The sequence below is a fragment of the Macaca nemestrina genome, chromosome 17 (assembly GCF_043159975.1).
Source record: "Macaca nemestrina isolate mMacNem1 chromosome 17, mMacNem.hap1, whole genome shotgun sequence".
Classification (NCBI taxonomy): domain Eukaryota; kingdom Metazoa; phylum Chordata; class Mammalia; order Primates; family Cercopithecidae; genus Macaca; species Macaca nemestrina.
This window is the reverse complement of record NC_092141.1, coordinates 19,068,875-19,091,692: the sequence shown is the minus strand read 5'-3', so window position 1 is coordinate 19,091,692 and position 22,818 is coordinate 19,068,875. Positions and strand designations below refer to the sequence as shown.

At 46.5% G+C, this 22,818-nt stretch overlaps 1 protein-coding gene across 17 annotated transcripts in view; it reads right to left on the bottom strand.

Annotated features, from left to right (window-relative positions):
• The window catches only part of LOC105471026 (E3 ubiquitin-protein ligase HERC2-like), a 30,011-nt gene extending 13,099 nt beyond the window's left edge, over positions 1–16,912 (bottom strand). For 3 of the 17 annotated variants that reach the window (XR_011615461.1, XR_011615471.1, XR_011615472.1), the window contains exons 1-4: positions 15,903–16,563; positions 4,265–6,985; positions 986–1,205; positions 2–233 (exon numbers count right to left, since the gene is read on the bottom strand). The gene's annotated coding sequence lies outside the window, so the exon portion shown is untranslated. Of the gene's footprint in view, position 1; positions 234–985; positions 1,206–4,264; positions 6,986–15,902; positions 16,564–16,607; positions 16,733–16,760 lie in introns of those variants that run through there. The other 14 variants (XR_011615468.1, XR_011615460.1, XR_011615466.1 and 11 more) reach the window with 14 other exon arrangements.
• Between the last annotated feature and the right edge of the window lie 5,906 nt (positions 16,913–22,818).

Below are 22,818 nucleotides of genomic sequence, written 5' to 3'. Positions count from 1 at the left end.
CCGCAACCCCTGCCTCCTGGGTTCATGCCATTCTCCTGCCTCACCCTCCTGAGTCGCTGGGATTACAGGCATGCGCCACCACGTCCCAGCTAATCTTTAAACTTTTAGTAGACACGAGGTTTCTCCATGTTGGTCAGATCTCGAACTCCTGACCTCACGTGATCTGCCCACCTTGGCCTCCCAAAGTGCTGGGATTACAGGTGTGAGCCACCGTGCCTGGCCCAGAAGCATCTCTTGTAATAAAGAATAAGAAAATCACATTAGGAAGGAAAAACATGAAGCATCTAAACTTGTTGGGCACTAAACATTATAATCTGACTATCTCCTGCCCAGCAACAAAACAAAATAAAAAGTATACAACGTTCAGAACTCATTCTCAAATTTATACTTGAGCTGATCTAAAGCTTTGACTGGCTTCCACAGAAAAACGTCTTTAAAATAATGACACAGAGCCAGGCACAGTGTCTCATGCCTGTAATCCCAGGACTCTCAGCAGCTGAAGCAGGAAGATTGCTTGAAGTCAGGAGCAAGACCCCATCTCCACACACACACACACACACAAAAATTATTTTTATTTAGCCAGGCATGGTGGCATGTGCCTGTTGTCCCAGCTACTCAGGTGGCTGAGGCAGGAGGATCACTAGAGCCCCGGAGTTCAAGGTTACAATGAGCTATGATTACACCACTGCACCCCAGCCTCGGTCACAGAGCAAGACGTTGTCTCTCCAAAAAAAAAAAAAAACAGAGAAAAGAAATTTTAATTGAATAAAATAATACACAGATTACATAGTATGGTCTGTTACTACATGAGGAAATTGGCAAATCCATTCTCCAGATTATACAAAACATAAGAAAAGGGAAAGCAAGAATAAATTTCAGAAGGTAAAGACAGACACTATATCGAAAACCTTAAACTTTCTGAAACAAAACAGTCTGAATTTTATATTTCACTGGCATCAGGATTCTTTCGTCGCTTTATTATTACCTTTTTTTGTCCACAGGAGGCAGAGAAATGCTGCTGCTTTTCCACTTAACTTTGACATTCTCCTGGAAAACAGTTCTATTCAAGGCAACGAAATAGCGCTCCAAGATCAGCAGCCTGTGCTGGAGTCTCGGGGCTGAGAGGGTGGTGGCGGCGGACTGGACGGCCAGGGCCTGCTGCTCTTTAACCAGCACAGAAAGACACTCCTTCAGTTCATTCACATCTAGAAACAAGACAAGAAAACACCTCCCCTGTGGACAATGTGGCCACCGTTGGTTGTGACGTTGAGAAAATGGATGATGATGACAGGTGTACTGGAAGGCATGGTATGTGGCAACAATGGTTTTAACCACTATACACATATGAGCTCAGGCAACCCTCACACCCAGCACGGTCAAGCAGTGCTGTCCATCCATTTTATGGATGAAGAAACTGAGGCACCAAGTGGTTAAGCAACTTCTCTGAGGTCACACAGAGGAGTACGGCACACGACAGAGACTCTGAGCCACCGTGGCACACTGCCTCTCTGGAGACATCATATAGAAGTTTTTGGCCAGGCGCGGTAGCTCATGTCTGTAATCGAAGCACCTTGGGAGGCCGAGGCGAGTGGATCACTTCAGGTCAGGAATTCGAGACCAGCCTGGCCAACATGGCAAAACCCCATCTCTACTAAAAATACAAAAATTAGCTGGGTGTGATGGTGGCTGCCTATAATCCCAGCTACTCAGGAGGCTGAGGCAGGACAATCACTTGAACCCAATGGGGTTGGAGGTTGCAGTGAGCTGAGATTGCACCACTTCACTCCTGCCTGGGCAAAAGGAGTGAAACTCTGAAACTCCGTCTCAAAAAAAAAAAAAAAAAAAGACAATTACCAGGAAGAGACGGCAACGTTACAAAATGAGAACCTGGTCAATCCACCATTAAGACGCAGCAATTCGAAACGTGCATACACCAAACAAACAAAAAACAATGAACAGAACTGAAAGGAGAAAAAGACATCTATACTTTTCGAGTTGGAGACCTCAAAATCTCTCTCTACAGCTGATAAAATTAGGAGACAGAAAAGCCACCAGGATATAGAACTCAACATCACCATCAATCAACTAGATCCAACCAAATTTCATAGAACACTCCAGCCAATAACAGCAGAATATTTAATCTTTTCAAGGATCCACAAAATGAATACTAAGTCAGAACATATTCTGAGGCATAAAACAAACCTAACAAATTTTTTGAAATTAAAATCACAAGCATATGTTCCCTCCAACAATGGAAACAAATTAGAAGTCAACGAGAATTACCCGAAAATTGCCTAACTCTCAGAAACTAAACTTCTAAATAACCCATGGATCCAAGAGGACGTCTCAAGGGAAATTTTAAAATGTATTCTGAACTGAGAGAAAATGCAAGTACTATATATCAAAATGTACGGGAAAGAGCTGCAGTGGGTGATGAGAGAGAAATTTACAGCACTAAATAAATGGTACATTAGAAACTTGGAAACAAATCAATAATATAAGTGCCCGGCTTGACAACCTAAAAGAAAAAAAAAATAGCAATATAAACCCAAAAGTAAGCAGAAAGGAAGAAATAACGAAGGTAAGAGCAGAAACAAAGTGAAAACAGAAAAACAATAAACGGTAAAGCAAAAAGCTGGTTCTCTGAAAAGATCAATAAAACTGACACACCTCTCTAAGCAAGACTGACAAAAAAAAAAAAAAAAAGAAAGAACAGACATAAATTACCAACATTAGTGATGACACAGGCTCTAAAGATATCAAAAAAGATAATTAGGAGTTACTAGGAACAACTCTACACACACAAATTTGACAACTTGGGCAAAATGGACTTATTCCTCAAATAATACAAATAACCACAACTCACCAAATATAAAGTAGATCATTTGAAAAGCCCTACGACTATCAAGAAAACTGAGTTCATAATTCTAAGAATCCTGAAAAAAAGAAATTACCAGACCCAAATGAATTCACTGGATAATTCCATCAAACATGAAAAAAGAATCAATTCAGACTCAAAACAATCTCTTCTCGAAACCAGAAGAGGAACAACCTCCCAATTCATTTTAAGAAGCTATTATTAGCATGATATCGAACCTAAAGACAGTACGAACTACAGAACAATAGACTTTATATATATACACACAAAAATATTCACTGAATTGGCTGGGCACAGTGGCTCACGCCTGTAATCCCAGAACTTTGGAAGGCTGAGGCGGGCGGATGACGAGGTCAAGAGATCGAGACTATCCTGGCTAACACGTGAAACCCTGTCTCTACTAAAAATACAAAAAATTAGCTGGGCATGGTGGCGGGCGCCTGTAGTCCCAGCTACTTGGGAGGCTGAGGCAGGAGAATGTCGTGAACCCGGGAGGCGGAGCTTGCAGTGAGCCGAGATTGGGTCACTGCACTCCAGCCTGGGCGACACAGTGAGACTCCATCTCAAAAAAAAAAAAAAAAAAAAAGGCCGGGCGCGGTGGCTCAAGCCTGTAATCCCAGCACTTTGGGAGGCCGAGGCGGGTGGATCACGAGGTCAGGAGATCGAGACTATCCTGGCTAACATGGTGAAACTCCGTCTCTACTAAAAATACAAAAAACTAGCCGGGCGTGGTGGCGGGCGCCTGTAGTCTCAGCTACTTGGGAGGCTGAGGCGGGAGAATGGCGTGAACCCGGGAGGCGGAGCTTGCAGTGAGCCGAGATCACGCCACTGCACTCCAGCCTGGGAGACACAGCGAGACTCCGTCTCAAAAAAAAAAAAAAAAAAAAAAAAAAAAAAAAAAAAAAAAAAAATTCAGTGAATTATTAGCAAGTAGAATTAAACAATATATAAAAAGAATTACACATCATCACCAAGTAGTTTCATTCCAGGAATGAAGTTGGTTCAACAGTCAAAAATCAATGTAACCCACCCTATTAATAGGCTAAAGAACAAAAATTGCATGATTACATATCAATTGATTTAGAAAAAGCAAATGACAAAACTCAATACTCATGCAGGATAAAAATCCTCAGAAAATAGCAACAAATGGTAACTTCATCACCTTGATAAACAGCATTTACAAAACCTTAAGCTAAAACCTACGCTAACAATGTCAGAAAGGTCCTCCTAGACCTACTTTACACAGCAGAGAGAATCATTCAGAATGATGTAGATAGTCACTAAGAGTTTACTGTTCTAAGAGATTACAACACCCAATGGCCAGCAAGCCCTTTTCGTTAGACAAAAAGGAAAGCTGTCATCTGTCAACATTCCCAGAAGGTTCACCGTGAAATGTGCACTTCTGAACTCCTGCTGAGGGCCTGCACGCCGCAGTGTTGAGAAGCAAGTGTCCAGAGAACTTCTTGGTAACATTGCAAAAAAAATGTGAGGGACTGATGGACGAATAGAGGCAGGAAAAGGTGGAGAGAGCTGTGATAAAGCACGTGGGATAATGCCAGCGGCACAGTCTTAGGTGGTGAATATGTGGGTGCACACTGCAAAACTCCTTCAACTTTTCTGTATATTTTTTTCATCATAAAATGTTGGAAAAAATGAACCTGTGAAAAAGGAAGCTTTAGTCAAACGTATCTAAGGAAAAGAAAACACAAGTTCTAAATTCCTATGGCTCAAATTAATGTGTTTTTCTTTTTAGGTTGAGATGGAAGAGCAAAAAAGAAAAAAAAGGAATGAAAGTAATAGGTGCTATTATAAAAGATACAAATTCCACTTGCAGTTTGATTAAAGATGATGTGACTCAAGAATATGCTTTTAATCCAAGCTCCTTCAAGGCTGCCAGGTAGGTAGCTGGTTCTGCCAAAGCTCTGAACCTGTGAACAAGCAGAGCTTCCAAAGAAAACCCTCTTCATTAAAGTCATCCTGAGTCAATAAGCTGGGCTTTAATCTGAGCAAGAAAGGTGTATTTTTGGTCTAGTTACCCACCCATAACTGTGTACTTTGATGCCTAGCTAAGGGGAAAGAAGGAGAAAGGCAAAATAACAGATTTTTTAAATCACAACAAATGTCTATCAAACAGTATGTGCCAGGCACTGACTTAAGAGCTTCAAGTGCATTATTTCATGTCATCTGCACAGCAACTCTGAAGGACTTTCACTTATTTTATATATATTATATAATTTTAATTATTTACATTATATTCCTTTTTTTTTTTTTTTAAGATGGAGTCTCGCTCTGTCACCAGACTGGAGTCCAGAGGTGCGATTTCTGCTCACCGCAAGCTCCGCCTCCCAGGTTCACGCCATTCTCGTGCCTCAGCTTCCCGAGTAGCTGGGACTACAGACCACTGCCACCACGCCCAGGTGATTTTTTTGGCTAATTTTTTTTTGTATTTTTAGTAGAGACGGGATTTCACCCCGTTAGCGAGGATGGTCTCGGTCTCCTGACCTTGTGATCCACCTGCCTTGGCCTCCCAAAGTGCTGGGATTACAGGCATGAGCCACCGCGCCCGGCCACTTATTCCTATTTTATACATGACAGGCCCAAGGTGAGACGAAGTGATTTGTGTAGAGTCAGAGGTAAAGCCAAAATTGATACCGTGACAGACTGAAAACTTCTCTGCCAGCAGATCTAGAAATGGTAAAGGGGCATCTCCAAACTGAAGGAAAATGATACCAGAAGGCAGCTGGGATAGAAACAAAACCTTATGGGCCCAAAATGGTAAACATGTAGGTGAACAGAAAATACTTTTGGCCAGTCGCGGTGGCTCTTTGGGAGGTCGAGGTGGGTGGACCATCTGAGGTCAGGAGTTCGAGACCAGCCTGATCAACGTGATGAAACCCTGTCTCTAAGCAAAAAATACAAAATTGGACAGGCTTGGTGGCGCATGCCTGTAATCCCAGCTGAGCCAGGAGAATCGCTTGAACCCAGGAGTCGGAAGTTGCAGTGAGCCAAGATCATGCCATTGCACTCCAGCCTGGAGCCTGAGCAACAAGAGCAAAACTCCATCTCCAAAAAAACAGAGGCCGGGCGCAGTGGCTCACGCCTATAATCCCAGCACTTTGGGAGGTGGAGGCAGCTGGTTCACCTAAGGTCAGGAGTTCAAGGCCAGCCTGACCAACGTGGTGAAATGGTCTCTACTAAAAAGACAAAAGCATTAGCTGGGCGTGGTGGTGCATGCCTGTAATCCCAGCTGTGAGGGAGGCTGAGGCAGGAGAATCGCTTGAACCCAGGAGGCGGAGGTTACAGTGAGCTGAGATCATGCCATTGTACTCTAGCCTGGGCAACAAGAGCAAAACTCTGTCTCAAAAAAACCAGACTTTTTTTTCTCTTTTCGAATTTGAGGAGAAAAAATGTAATTGCCTATTTAAAGCAAAAACAAAAACAGCATATTGTGGGGTTTATACCATGTTTCACTTGGACATATGATACAGCAACACAACCAACCAAGAACAGGTCAGAAGCAGGAAGCTGTGGTCAGAGCACTGCTCCGCGGCTCAGGCAGTGTAATACCATTTGAAAGTGGACAGTGGGCCGGGCACTGTGGCTCATGTCTGTGGTCCTGGCACTTTGGGTGGTTGAGGTGGGCGGATTGCAAGGTCAGGAGATCGAGACCATCCTGGCTGGCACGGTGAAACCTCGTAAAAATACAAAAACATTGGCAGGGCGTGGTGGCGGGCGCCTGTAGTCCCAGCTACTCGGGAGGCTGAGGGAGGAGAATGGCATGAACCCGGCAGGCGGAGCTTGCAGTGAGCTGAGATTGTCTCACTGCACTCCAGCCTGGGCGACAGAGTTAGACTCCGCCTCAAAAAAAGCAAAACAAAAAAATTGTTACCAAAAATACTAATAATCCATACAAGTTATTTAGATAAGGAGCGTCAGATTAAGCTTTCCTAAGTGTCAAAACGCACAAGATTATCTGGTTGCTTGCCCCATAACCAACTGTGCAGAATTGACTTGCGCTGTACACAAGTGCAGGAATTTCTTCTTCATCATTTTTCTCTTTGTCATCCAGATCTTCTTTCTTTGTTCCACTTTGTTCCACCCTATCATCTGCAAAAATAAAAAATTTTTAATCTGTAACCGCTTTTCACAATGTCATACCATTAGTCAGTCTCTGCAAATGTCCCTCCCTGAAAAGTTACAACACACATCATTAACTGAATGTTTGACAACTTAAAAATAAAATACATCAATCATATCTGTTACAGATCCAGTACAATTTTCATAAAGAAACCAATATATCGGCCAGGAGCAGTGGCTCGCGCCTGTAATCCCAGCACTTTGGGCAGCTGAGGCGGGCGGATCATGAGGTCAGGAGATCGAGACCATCCTGGCTAACACGGTGAAACCCCGTCTCTACTAAAAATACAAAAAATTAGCCGGGCGTGGTGGAGGGAGCCTGCAGTCCCAGGCACTCAGGAGGCTGAGGCAGGACAATGGTGTGAACCTGGGAGGTGGAGCTTGCAATGAGCTGAGATTGTGCCACTGCACTCCAGCCTGGGTGACAGAGCGAGACTCTGTCTCAAAAAAAAAAGAAACCAATATATCAAATTACTTAAAGCATGCCTTCCAAAATGATATTTCATTAACTTCCTAGTAGATTTCACAACTGAGAAAATTAGTCTTTGATATTCACCTACTTCAATTTCACACCAATTGCTTTATCCAGTGTGGCCCAATGCTTGTGTATCCATGGGGAAAGGGAGGGTGTAGAATAGGAGCATAAATCAAAAATCTTTTAACTCCTTACGAGGCCCTACTCCACTGCCAACTGAGAAGCACTGCTATGCAGGGGCGCTATCAGTAAGAGCATAACTCAAGAGCACTGGGACACAAAGGAAAAGCTGAGAACAATGACTTTAGGCCACTGACAATGTGAAGTTTCCGTCAAAACAACTGTCATGAAACTCCTTACATAGTAAGCCAAGAGGAGAGAGAAGTAACCTTAATCTTGACGTGTCACACAAGGCTGTTACTAACCGTCTAAACAACATAATTACAAAAATGTATCCAAATCGGTGGAAGACATGATATCCCATCCAGATTACAAATAATGAGTATCTAAAAATCTCTAAGGAAACAGTTCCTCTGTTTGCAACACTTCTGACACCAAATGGATGGACTTTTGCACCAGGCAATTCTCCAGTTCTCTGGGACACCCAGCTATGTGTCCCACAGTGCAATTCAATTCTGAAACTAACTACCCAGAATTAGCATAAACCCCACAGGTTAATAACAGGAGAGGCCAGGCACGGTGGCTCAAGCCTGTAATCCCAGCACTTTGGGAGGCCGAGACGGACGGATCACGAGGTCAGGAGATCGAGACCATCCTGGCTAATATGGTGAAACCCCGTCTCTACTAAAAAATACAAAAAACTAGCCGGGCGAGGTGGTGGGCGCCTGTAGTCCCAGCTACACGGGAGGCTGAGGCAGGAGAATGGCGTAAACCCGGGAGGCGGAGCTTGCAGTGAGCTGAGATCCGGCCACTGCACTCCAGCCTGGGCGACAGAGCGAGACTCCGTCTCAAAAAAAAAAAAAAAAAAAAAAAAAAAAATAACAGGAGAGAAAAGGTACAATGCTGAAAAAAATATCCAAAGAACTAATGGCTGAAAACTTCCTAAGTTCAGCAAACGACATAAACCGAGGCAGATGGAAGAATCTGTGCAAAGCCCACACATCATAAATCCAAAGGAAGCCATGACTATGCACATCGTAATCAGCTGCTAAACACTAAGGACAAAAACCTTTTGAAAGTGCCACAGAAAGTAGATATAGAAGAAGGTATTGCGTGGCCTGAAATTAAGGCTAAATATTACGTGCTGCCTTGATGTCGGAAAAATCAAGAAGGCCTCAAATAGCCTAACCACAAGGTCTCCCCCGAGCTCTGCTCCCACGGATAAGGTTCCAAAGCCAAACAACCCTCCTTATCACAGAGAGCCGACCCCAACCTGCTCATCCCTGCCACCCCAGAGGTATTCAAACAAGCCAATCACATCTGTCCATGGAAGCAAGGTCATCTCACCCTCTTCTTACTATAAAATGTGCCTCCCACAGCCCCTGGTGGCTCACTCTGTTCCCAAGTGCAGCCCCCGTGTGGCATGCGGTGTCCCCCACCTCCAGGGCTGTGAGCACGCGTGACTAATAAACTGCTATTTCATCTGTCCAGTGTCGGCATCCTATGTTCAGCCATCCCATATCCCTAGGGCAGGAATCTTCTGGGGTTATAAACAGAACTTTAATCAACCTCTCCTTGGTTATTTTACTGGTTCCCTGATACAGCTTTTTCGTGCAAAAGATCTGAACAGAAACTTCACAGAGGATAGAAGAGTGGCAAAGAAGAACATGATACTCAGCATCGTTAGCCATTATGGAAATGCAAATTTAAACCACAATGAGATCTCACTAGACTTGTTAGAATGGCTCAACTAAAAATCACCGATAACACCAAGAGCTAACTAAGACACAGAGCAACAGAAACATGACAGATTGCCAGTGGGAATGCAAACTATATCAGCCACTCTGGAAAACAGTTCAGCACACGACCCAACTTTCCCACCACTAGGTTTCTATCCTAGGGAAATGGAAACTACATTCACACGACATCTGTAGAGAAACGCTCATAGCAGGAATACAATCGCGAAAGAAAAATGGCGACAACCACAAGGTCCTACAATAGCAGAATGGATAAACACAACGTGGTACATCCAAATGATGAAACACTATTCAGCAATAAAAAGAACTGTTAATACACAGAACAGCAGAGAAATCTCAAACATATAACTAGAAGTAAATGAAGATGGTTTCAAAACATTACTTAAAATACAGTTCCACTTACATGACATTCTCAAAAAGAATACCCTATCCTGATGGAGAACAGATCAGTGGTTGCCAGGGTACGAGGCCAGGGAATATGTAATAAAAAGGAGCAGCACAAGGGAGGTTTTAGGGTGATGAAACTTCTCCATCCTGATGATGGCGGGGGTTACATGAATCTACAGAGGTCAAAATTTCCTGAACTAGATACCACAATAAAATAAATTTTTTTTTTTTTTTTTTTTTGAGACGGAGTCTCGCTCTGTCACCCAGGCTGGAGTGCAGTGGCCGGATCTCAGCTCACTGCAAGCTCCGCCTCCTGGGTTCACGCCATTCTCCGGCCTCAGCCTCCCAAGTAGCTGGGACTACAGGCGCCCGCCACCTCGCCCGGCTAGTTTTTTTTTTGTATTTCTTAATAGAGACGGGGTTTCACCGTGTTAGCCAGGATGGTCTCGATCTCCTGACCTCGTGATCCGCCCGTCTCGGCCTCCCAAAGTGCTGGGATTACAGGCTTGAGCCACCGCGCCCGGCCAATAAAATAAATTTTATATAACTTTTTTAATTAAAAAAAAGTTGGCTAGGTGCAGTGGCTAACATCTGTAAACCCAGCACTTTGCAAGGCCAAGGAAGGCGGATCACAAGGTCAGGAGTTCGAGACCAGCCTGGCCAACATGGTGAAACCCCGTCTCTACTAAAAATACAAAAGTTAGCCAGGCGTGGTGGCTCACGCCTGTAATACCAGCTACTCGGGAGGCTGAGGAAGGAGAATTGCTTGAACCTGGAAGGCGGAGGTTGCAGTGAGCTGAGATCATGCCACTGCACTCCAGCCTAGGCAACAAGGCGAGACTGCATCTCAAAAAAAAAAAAAGTTAATGGTTCTCATTAATACTAAAGTTTCAAAGAAATTCAACAAACATGTATTTAACATTCAGCATATTCAAAGCACTTTTACACTAAAGTAAAAAGGTAACTTCTAAAAAAACTTTAGAAAAACCTATCACACACATATAACTCATCGATGCAAATCAGGCTTTGGAAAGGGTCAGAGAAAATATCTAGGTCAGGGGCTGGGCGCGGTGGCTCATGCCTGTAATCCCAGCACTTTGGGAGGCCGAGGTGGGCGGATCACTTGAGGTCAGGAGTTCAAGATCAAAATGGTGAAACCCTGTCTTCCAAAAATTAGCTGGGCGTGCTGGCAGGCACCTGTAATCCCAGCTACTTGGGAGGCTGAGGTAGAAGAACCACTTGAACCTGGGAGGTGGAGGTTGCAGTGAGCCGAGATTGTGCCACTGCACTGCAGCCTGGACCGTTGAGTGAGACTTCATCTCAAAGAAAGAAAAAAAAAGAGAAAGAAAACATCTAGGTCCAGGGAGGACAGCTGGAAGATAGTCTGGTGGAATCATGCCAGAGCGGGGAGCGGGGTCCGGAGGGCTGGAGTACGGTGTGTCCCCACCCTAGTAAGGAACTAGGAAACGCATCCTGGGTGAAGCAAGAGCAGAGTCCCATTCTGCACCAGGTGAGCATTTCTCCTGATCTGAGCAACTACATACAAATTTAATATGTCTCGCGTAGCCTGTTATTTTCCTCAACATGGAAAATGAGAGAACAAACAATTCAGAAGGTTAAGACATGAAATACATTTAATTCAGAAATCCTTCACAGAAAGGTAGGAAATAAACGGGGGAAAAAAGCAGCTAATGAAAAGTGAAAATGGGCCAGGTGCGGTGGCTCACACCTGTAATCCCAGCACTTTGGGAGGCCAAGGTGGACGGATCACTTGAGGTCAGAAGTTCAAGACCAGCCTGGCCAACATGGTGAAACCCCATCTCTGTTAAGAATACAAAAATTGGCCGGGCGTGGTGGCAGCCACCTGTAAATCCCAGCAACCCAGGAGGCTGAGGCAGGAGAATTGCTTGAACCCGGGAGGCGGAGGTTACGGTGAGCTGGAATCTCACCACTATACTCCATGCACTCCAGCTTGTGCAACAGAACAAGACTCCATCTCAAAAAAAAAAAAAAAAAAAGGTGAAACTAACCTAACATGTCCTACACAAAGCATGTGGCCTGACAACGAAACATGACCCTTTTCAATCTTCACAACCAACCTGGAAGCAGGCAGGCTTTGCTGTCTCCAGTTTACCAAGGTAGACACCTCAGGGCCCGGAATAGAGAGTAGAACCCAGCCAGGAACACAGCTCGGCTGAGAACACAGGTGCTGGCTCTAAATGCCTGACTGCCCTGTGTGTGTGTGTGTGTGTGTGTGTGTGTGTGGTCACTAACCACAGTGTGTGTGTGTGTGTGTGTGTGTGTGTGTGTGTGTGTGTGTCTGTGTGTGTGTGTGTGGTCACTAACCACAGCTCAGGGGCCAAACCCAGCCCACAGCCTCTTCATGTATGGTCTGAAAGAAAGTATTTTACTTTTGTTCTTTTGAGACACAGTCTTGGCTCACCACAACCTCCTCCTCCCAAGTTCAAGTGATTCTCCCAGGTTCAAGTGATTCTCCTGCCTCAGCCTCAAGTAGCTGGGATTACAGGCATGCACACCATGCCTGGCTAATTTTTTGTTTTTAGTAGAGATGGGATTTCACCATGTTGGCCAGGCTGGTCTCGAACTTCTGACCTCAGGTGATCCGCCTGCCTCGGCCTCCCAAAGTGCTGGGATTATTAAGTGTGAGCTACCATGCCCGGCCACCGTATTTTATGTTTTAATGATTCAAAAATAATCAAAAGAAAAACAGTATTTTGTGACTTGCAAACATTCTGTGAACTTCACCTTTTGGTGTCCATAAATAAAGTTTACAGAATGAACTTCCCCTGCCCACAGATGTAGTATTATCTGTGGCTGCTTTGGCACTATAGCTTCAAGGGCCCATGGCTATGACAGAGACCATATGGTCCATTGAGAGCTTAAAATATTTACTATTTGGCCCTTTAGAGAAAGCATGCCACCCCTACCCTACATCTGGCTATAAATTTTACAAATAAAAAAATGCAAAATTCTTTAAAGTCAGTACACTGTAACACTGGTCATCTCCCTTCTTCAAGATGAAAAGCTTTGACAGTCACCAGGAAGCAGACAAGAACCCTAAGTACACCTCAAGTGTTATACTCAGGAGCATAAATTAGAACACTTTACAACAGCAAAAGCAGGATGAAGTCACTGAAGGCCATGAAAACAATAATTAGCACCACCAGCTAAAAGCCCACACCATATCAGCTTCAATATTTGTCTACTCTTCCTTTCACTACTGTAGGGTTCAAGGTATATATAGAGAAAATTGAACACACATTGCCCAAAAACATTGCTTATAGAATGCTGGAGAGAAAGGAAGGAAGACCTCCCACTGGCCAGGTGTGGTGATCACGCCTGTAATCCCAGCACTTTGAGAGGTCAATGCAGGAGGATCACTTGAACCTAGGAGTTCTAGAGCAGCCTGGCCAACATGGCAAAACCCCATCTCTACTAAAAATACAAAATTAGGCTGGGTGCAGTACTTCGTATCTGTAATCCTAGCACTCTGGGAGGCCGAAGTGAGAGGATCACTTGAGGTCAGGAGTTCGAGACCAGCCTGACCAACATGGTGATACCTCGTCTCTACTAAAAATGTGGCTCACGCCTGTAATCCCAGCACTTTGGGAGGCCGAGGTGGGTGGATCACGAGGTCAGGAATTCAAGACCAGCCTGACCAACATGGTGACACCCTGTTTTTACTAAAAAGTGAAAAATTATCCAGGAGTGCTGGCGTGCGCCTGTAATCTCAGCTACTCAGGAGGCTGAGGCAGAGAATCGCTTGAACCTGGGAGGTGGAGGTTAGTGGTGGCGGGTACCTGTCATGCCAGCTACTCGGGAGGCTGAGGCAGGAGAATTGCTTGAACCCGGGAGGCAGAAGTTGCAGTGAGCCGAGATCACACCACTGCACTTCAGCCTGGGCGACAGAGCGAGACTCCATCTCAAAAAAAAAAAAAAAAAAAAAAATTAGCCAGGTGTGGTGGCGGACACCTGTAATCCCAGCTACTTGGGAGGTTGAGGCAGAATCCCTTGAACTTGGAAGGCGGAGGTTGCAGTGAGCCGAGATAGTGCCACTGCATTCCAGCCTGGGCAACACAGTGAGATTCTGTCTCAAACAAAAAAAAAGAATGGAATTTGATATGTACAAATCTACAAATATTTTCTAATAATAAAAAACACACAACATTCCACACTAAAAATAAAAACATTTACTGAATGCCAAAAAAAACTCCCTAAAAACCCTAATCAGTTGGGATCTATGTAAAGAACAATTATGCTCTGCTTTCTAACCATGATTTTTACAAGAACAAAGGACAAAAAAAATCATCAAACATGGGCTGGGCGTGGAAGCTCACGTTTGTAATCCCAGCACTTTGGGAGGCCGAGGTGGGTGGATCATGAGGTCAGGAGTTCAAGACTAGCCTGGCCAATATGGTGAAAGCCCGTCTCTACTAAAAATACAAAAATTAGGGCTGGGCGCAGTGGCTCACGCCTATAATCCCAGCACTTTGGGAGGCCAAGGCAGGTGGATCATGAGGTCAGGAGATTGAGACCATCCAGGCTAACATGGTGAGACCCTGTCTCTACTAAAAATACAAAAAATTAGCTGGGTGTGGTTGCAGGCACCTATAGTGCCAGCTACTTGGGAGGCTGAGGCAGGAGAATGGCGTGAACCCCGGAGGCGGAGCTTGCAGTGAGCTGAGATGGTGACACTGCACTCCAGCCTGGGCGACAGAGCGAGACTCCACCTCAAAAAAAAAAAAAAAAATTAGCTGGGTGAGGCGGAGGGTGCCTGTAATCCCAGCTACTCAGGAGGCTGAGGCAGAGAACTGCCTGAACCCAAGAGGCAGAGGTTGCAGTGAGCCAGGATCAAGCCACTGCACTCCAGCCTGAGCGACAGAGCAAGACTCCCTCTCGAGAGGAAAAAGTACAACAAAAAAATTCATCAAATGTAATGAATAAAACATACACTTTGGAGTTTTCCATGTACTTAACTTTTCTTTGAGTGTCTTTTGCAACTATTCTTTCACAGAAAACACTTTGGGAAACGTTTTAATTCATTAACAAATCAGTATTTGAGGACTAGGAGGAAGAGGTGAAAAGTTTTAAAAATATAATGAATTACTGACACGTGCAAAAAAAAAAAAAGAAAAGGTTGCTGATTCCTGTCAGGGAAGGCACTGTCACATGGACACTGTCAGCCTCAGCATCCAGAGGTCCAGAAAGGGAAAATTTCAAGTCAGATAGAATTCTATACATACACCATTGATTTGGAACCTTCAGCCCTCAAGATCCTAACATCATGACCTCAGTTTCAACACAACTGTCCTTAGTCCTTGTATTGGTTACAAATACAAAACAAACAGCTCAACTGAACTCACTCTTGTCTCTCCAGAAACACAAACACAAGACCTCATAAAATGAGTGAGTTTCTATCGGCCATAATTACTGCAACTGACTTCTCCAATTTTCCCCTCCACAGTTAACTAAACAGCTCAAATACTATCAGTAACAAATAACAGTCATCATGATATGGTGAGGAGTGTGGCAGATTTCTTAGCCAGTAATAATAAATAGGAAAAAAATTTTGCCTATTAATAGATCTCAAGTGTAGTGCACTCGCAGGAAACTAATTAAAAGGCAGCTGTGCACAATCTACAAAAACAGCCATGAAGACTGCTACCTTTTTTTTTTTTTTAAGATGGAGTCTCGCTCTGTCGCCCAGGCTGGAGCGCAGTGGTGAGATCTCGGCTCACTGCAAGCTCCGCCGCCTCCCATGTTCACGTCATTCTCCTGCCTCCGCCTCCCGAGTAGCTGGGACTACAGGCGCCTGCCACCACACCCAGCTAATTTTTTTGTATTTTTAGTAGAGACGGGGTTTCACCGTGTTAGCCAGGATGGTCTCCATATCCTCACCTCGTGATCCACCCGCCTCGGCCTCCCAAAGTGCTGGGATTACAGGTGTGAGCCCCCGCCCCCGGCCAAGACTGCTACATTTTAAGTTATAGGAGGAAATAAACCTGCTCCTCTAACATAGGAAGATACAACTAACTTCCCCTACATGCCCTAAAAAAAAACAGCCTTACACGAGAAATTTAAACATGGAAGCAGAAACACCCCAAGAAAAAGACATGGCAAACCCCACCTGTGCATCTGTTTTCAACCATTTGGAGTCAAGGCGAGCCTGGGCAGCCAAACAAAGATTCACAGGGCAGCTTTTCTCCAGCGTCCTCCCGGTTCTCAGGCCTGCAAGTAAACACACATGTTTAATACCTAACGCTTTTTAATAATTTACAAAGACACTCCCGAAATGTTTAATGCAGAAAAAAGAGACAGGGACAGAGAACAGCAAGAGGGCAGAGAAGAGCTGGGGGACGGCAGTGAGGGGAGAGAGGGAAACAGGGAAGAGATGGAGGGGAAAGGGAGGTGGTTCCGGAAGGGAAGGCCTCCTTCCAAGGTAAGCAGGGTGGGCCGGGTTTCTGCACCACGCTGGCGAAACCTTGAGAATGGACGGTCACAGGAGGCCAAGTCACAATGTCATCTGCCCTCAAATGCAAAAGGTACACACACACGACAGGAAACCCACCGTTTCAATGGACACATGAAAGCAGCATTTACCCCACAGCACGGCGCGTGCGTGAAACAAATTACTCAAAACGATCGCCTGCAGAAAAACCCACAGCCACCACCACTTAAGAGATGGAGAGAGGCCCGAGACTGCCCCGCGGGCTATCCGCGCAGGCCCCGGTGCGGCCGCCGCGCCCACCCCTGCCTCCCAGGCTCGGCCGCCCGCCAGCCCCGCGCCCGCACCGCCTCCGCCTCCCACCGCCCCTGTGCCCCAGACCAGGACCGGACAAGCAGAGCCGGGCCGCGTGGCCCCGCCGGCGTCCGGACACAGCCTCCCAGCAGCCCCCGGCTCAGCCCGGATCCCCGCGCCTCTAACTGCCCTAGCGGCGGGCGCACGCGACACTCCCGCGCCCCCCCCCCCCCGCCCCCCGCGTACGTCCAATCGCAACGAGGCTGCTCCGCGGGCGCAGCCAATGGTGAAGACGAGCGCTTCGCAGTCCTCCGGGCTCTCCCGCTTCCCGCAATCCTGCTTATCTTCCTACTTGGAGCTCACCCTCTGACGCCAGGGTCAAGCGCGGGCGCCGGAAGGCGGGATTTCCGTCGCACTCACCCACGCCCCCACTCCCACGGAAGACTGCCCGGCCCGGAGCGCTCTTAATCACGCGGCGGGTGGTCGCGCTCACAGCAACTGGAGCCATCCAGGGAGCGGGTGGAGTGGCTAGAGCAGCTGCCCTGGGGATGAGAACGATCTTTGTGTGGTCGGCTGGGGAGTGAAGTTTCCTCCTGTGTGTTCAACTGAATGCAGCAGAAGTCTTGGGCAGATTACGTGGAGCAGCTGTGGAACACTGTGCAGGGAATCCAAGAAGAAACAGACCTCCAGCGACCACAAAACACAATTGAAGAAATATGCAACAATATAGGCTGGGCATGGTGGCTCACGTCTGTAATTTTCAGGGCTTTGGGAGACCGAAGTGGGAGGATCCCTCAAAGCCAGGAGTTGGAGGATCCCATGTTGCCAGACTGGGCAACAGAGCAAGACCCCATCTCCAAAAAAAAATGAACAATTAGCCAGGTGTGGTAGTGCACACCTGTGATCCCAGCTGCTCGGGAGGCTGAGGCAGGAGAATCGCCTCAGCCTGGGAGGTCAATGCTACAGTGAGCTGAGATCATGCCACTGCACTCCAGCCTGGGCGACAGAGTGACATCCTGCCTCTAAGAAGGAAAAAGGGCATGGTGGTCCCGCCTGTAATCCCAGCACTTTGGGAGGCCGAGGCAGGTGGATTATTTGAGGTCAGGAGTTCAAGATCAGCCTGGCCAACATGGTGAGACCTCCTTTCTACTAAAAATACAAAAATTAGCCAGGTGTGGTGGTGCGTGCCTGTAATCCCGGCTACTTGGGAGGCTGAGGCAGGAGGATTGCTTGAACCTGGGAGGCGGAGATTACAGTGAGCCGAGATTGCACCACTGCACTCCAGCCTGGGGGACAGAGGCTGCACCACTGCAGCCTTGACTTACCGGGTTCACGTGGTTCTCAACCTCAGCCTTGCCAGTAGCTAGGACTGCAGGCACAAGCAACCACGCCTAGCTAATTTTTGTAGTTTTTGTAGAGACCGGGGTTTCCATGTTGCCCAGGCTGGTGTCGAACTCCTAGGCTCAAGTGATCTGTCGCCTCTGTCTCCCAAAATGCTGGGATTACAAGTGTGAGCCACTGCACTCGGCTAATAGTAATGAACTTTGAACAGAAGGAAAAGATGTTATTATTTACTTAGTTATGGTTTATCTGTATTTTCTAATTTTTCTAAACATGTAAAGATGAAATTCTATTAAAACTCAATAAGACCTCAGAACAAAAAAAGTAGAGTATAAATATTTATTTTAGTTGTACAAACTTGGTTTCTGGAAAAAGAATGGAATAGATTTTCTGAGAAAAAAAAATTCACTTTGGCCGGGTGCGGTGGCTTACGCCTGTAATCTCAGCACTTTGGGAGGCTGAGGTGGTGGATCACCTGAGTTCAGGAGTTCAAGACCAGCCTGAGCAACATGAAGAAACCCCCGTCTCTATTAAAAATACGAAAATTAGCCAGGCATGGTTTCAGGCGCCTGTAATCCCAACTACTCAGGAGGCTGAGGCTGTAGAATCGCTTGAACCCAGGAGGCAGAGGTTGCAGTGAGCTGAGATCGCACCATTGCACTCCAGCCTGGGTGACGAGCAAAACTCTGTCTCACAAAAAAAGAAAAGCCGACTGGCTGAAAGGATTAAAAAAGAAAATATGATCCATCAATGTGCTATCTACAAGATAAACATTTTAAATTAAAAAGAACAGATTGAAAGTAAAAGGATACAAAGATACAACATTTAAATAGTAAGCAAAAAACCGCCGAAGTGGCTGTACTAATATCAAGTGAAATACACTTTAATTTAAAGCAGGGCTGGGCATGGTGGCTCACGCCTGTAATCCCAGCACTTCGGGAGGTGGAGGCAGAGAGATTACTTGAGCCCTGAAGTCAAGATCAGCCTGGGCAACATGGCATAATCCCATTTCTACAAAAAATACAAAAATTAGGCGGGCATGGTGGTGCCCACCTGTGGTCCCAGCTGTTTGGAAGGCTGAGGGGGGAGGATCATGTGCGCTGGGGAGGTCGAGGCTGCAGTGAGCTAAGATCAGGCTCCTGCACTCCAACCTGGGCAACACAGTGAGACCCTGTCTCAAAATAAAAAAAATAAAAAAGGGTTGAGATGCAAAAAAGGACATCATTTTTTATTTTTTATTTTGTTGGGATGGAGTTTCGCTCTTGTTGCCAAGGCTGGATGGAGTGCAATCGGGTGATCTCGGCTCACTGCGACCTCTGCCTCCTGGGTTCAAGTGATTCTCCTGCCTCAGGCTCCCAAGTAGCTGGCATTACATGTGCATGCCATCACTCCTGGCTAATTTTTGTATTTTTGGTAGAGACGGGGTTTCATCTTGTTGGCCAGGCTGGGTTCAAACTCCTGACCTCAGGTTATCCGCCTGCCTTGGCCTCCCAAAGTGCTGGGATTACAGACATGAGCCACCGTGCTGGCCAAAACCTTCATTTTCAAAAAGGCTGGGTCAGGCATCATGGCTCACGCCTGTAATCCCAGCACTTTGAGAGGCCAACGCCCATCTCTACCAAAAATACAAAAATTAGCTAGGTGTGGTGGCATGCACCTGTCATCCCAGCTACTCCAGAGGCCGAGTCAGGAGAATTGCTTGAACCCAGGAAGCAGAGGTTGCAGTGAGCAGAGATCGTGCCACTCCACTGCAACCTGGGGGACGGAGAGAGACTCCATCTCAAAAAATAAATAAATAAATGCTGGGTGCCAGCTGTGGTACATAGGCCCAGTTTGGTGACTCCTGTACTTAAGATATAAAACTGAAGAACAGTGGGTGGGAGCTTCCCTCTAAAGGCACAGGACGGGCAAGCTGGTCCCTGAACAGTGACTTTATAATAACTTGTTACACTGTGTTTTTTCTTTTGTTTTGTTTTTCGTTCAGTTGGTTGGTTGTTTGAGATGGAGTTTGGCTCTTGTTGCCCAGGCTGGAGTGCAATGGTGTGACTCAGCTCACCGCAACCTCCGCCTCCTGGGTTCAAGCGATTCTCCTGCCTCAGCCTCCCAACTAGCTGGGATTACAGTCATGCACCACCACGCCTGGCTAATTTTGTATTTTTAGTAGGGATGGGGTTTCTCCATGTTGGTCAGGCTGGTCTCGACCTCCCAACCTCAGGTGATGAGCCCGCCTTGGCCTCCCAAAGTGCTGAGATTACAGGCATGAGCCACCGCACCCAGGCTTTTTGGGTTTTTTTGGACAGTCTGGCTCGGTGGCCCAGGCTGGAGTGCAGTGGCGCGATCTCAGCTCACTGCAAGCTCTGCCTCGTGGGTTCGCACCATTCTCCTGCCTCAGCTTCCCGAGTAGCTGGGACTGTAGGTGCCCACCACCATGCCTGGCTAATTTTTTGTATTTTTTTTTTTTTTTTAGTAGAGATGGGGTTTCACTGTTTTAGCCAGGATGGTCTCGATCTCCTGACCTCCTGATTCACCTGCCTCGGCCTCCCAAAGTGCTGGGATTACAGGCATGAGCCATCGTGTCCAGACTAATTTTTGTATTTTTAATAGAGACGGGGTTTCACCATGTTGGCCAGGCTGGTCTCACACTCCTGATCTCAGGTGATCTGCCCACCTTTGCCTCCCAAAGTGTTGGGATTACAGGCATGAGCCACCGATTTCGGCCAGCTGCCTGATAACACTTGCACAAAATGAACCTGTTACTTCATTTTTCCCCACTGCCAATCACCTCCCCCCACATTTTAGACCATCACACTTCCCTAACCTAGAAACAGCCCTCAGCCTTATCTCCAGGGAGATAAGGATTTGAGCGCTGTTCTCCCACCTCCTCACTTGTCGGTCTTGTGAATCTATCTTTTTTCTTTTGCAAAACCCGTGTCACAGTGATAGATTTGCTGTGTACAGGCAGAATGGACCTTGACCTGGCCAGTGACACTGGACAGCCACGGCCGCCTCCAGACAGCAACTGCTGTCTCTTTCCTTCTGCCTTCCAAGTCACACATAAACACCCCTTTTGGCCAACTCTTCCTCTGGGAGGCTTCTGAAGGGGCACCAACACTGATGGGGAAGCCAGAGACAGGCAGCTCAGGATGGGGATGAAAAGCCAGGCATGTGGAGGCCGACTTCTGCTCAGCCCTGCTCCCTTGGATAGAGAGGCTGGAGCCCAGGGCATCAGCCACAGGTCTTGGGACAAACCCTTGGCCCAGGAAAACAGAGCTGGATGAATCCTTGAAAACCACGAGATCCACCGTCTCACTCCCCAGATGGGAAAGTCAGGCTCTGACTCCTGCTGTGGATTGCCGCAGGTCCCGGGCGGCTAACTCCGTTCTCTCTGGCCAGCACCACTGCAGCCTGGGCCTCAGCTGGTGGAGAGAACTGGGCTCACCCACCGCCAAGGGAACTGCAAAAAGCGCACACGGCAGTCCTGGGCAGAGCCCCGGGCCAGGACGTCAGCCAGTTGCACAGCAGGGAGGGCACCTGCCCATCTCCACAGTCATCCTCCTCCTGGGCACCCCTACCAAAAGGCACTCCTCGAAACAAAATAAGGCCAGGCGCCGTGGCTCATGCCTGTAATCCCAGCACTTTGGGAGGCCAAGGAGGGCAGAGGACGAGGTCAGGAGATCGAGTGATTCCACTTTTCTTCTCTAGGAAGTCTGGACATTCAGATCTAGTTGGTCTTTTATCATAGAACTTCTAGTGTGCCCGAGTCTTACATTGTGAAGATCCTTTTCTACAATATTACATATAAGAGGATATAAATGGTACTGGATGAGATCAGGCTGGATGAGAACTGATACTTGTAAACATACTTTTTAGATGAAATCTCTGATTGCCATTCGCTTTCTATTTGAACTTGTAAAAATAAAACACATTGGCTGGAGGGTGGAAGTAGGAAAAAGATTTATGTCTTTTAATTGCATGTCATTGCTTCGTATCGAGACAGAACATATAGTATCCCTGGCTTTGGACCTACAGAAGGAAACACATTTTTCTACCTGCTGTATGCCAGCGGTTCCTGAACACCTGGAGGGCTTATTGCAGCGTGGATTGCTGGTCCCCACTTCAGAGTTTCTGATTCATCAAGTCTAGGGAGGGGCCTGAGAATTTACATCTATAAGACATTCCCAAGTGCTCCTGGTTCAGAGACTATATTTTTGAGAAGCACTCTTATATACTAACTGTAAATTGTAGAACTTTAGAAAAAAGCTTAGTTTGGTCTGGGATAAGAAGCACACAGATAATGGAGCAAATCATGAAAAAGTCAATCCTTGATCCCAGGTAGCAAGCACTACACAGTGATAGAACACAACTCTTGGTTTTCTTTTTTTTTTTTTTTTTTTTTTGAGACGGAGTCTCACGCTGTTGCCCAGGCTGGAGTGCAGTGGCGCGATCTCGGCTCACTGCAAGCTCCGCCTCCCGGGTTCCCGCCATTCTCCTGCCTCAGCCTCCTGAGTAGCTGGGACTACAGGCGCCCGCCACCGCGCCCGGCTAATTTTTTGTATTTTTAGTAGAGACGGGGTTTCACTGTGGTCTCGATCTCCTGACCTTGTGATCCGCCCGCCTCGGCCTCCCAAAGTGCTGGGATTACAGGCTTGAGCCACCGCGCCCGGCCAACTCTTGGTTTTCATGATTGCAAGTCATAGCCAAGTATCAAGTGAGAAATTCAGTTTCATTTTCAGGGATTAGAGAGGCCAGGTGATTCTAGAAAAATAGGATTTAGTGATTAACCTCATGAGAGTAGGAGTTATTTATGTCCTTTTTCACTCCCCCATCACTTAGCATTTAGCCTTGCTTTAGAGGGTCCTGTATTTGTTTTAAACTTGTAAAGAACTTTGAGTGCTTATTAAATGGAAAGCTTTCCGTGTGTGTGTGTGCGTGTGTGTGTGTGTATATGTGTGTGTGTGTATGT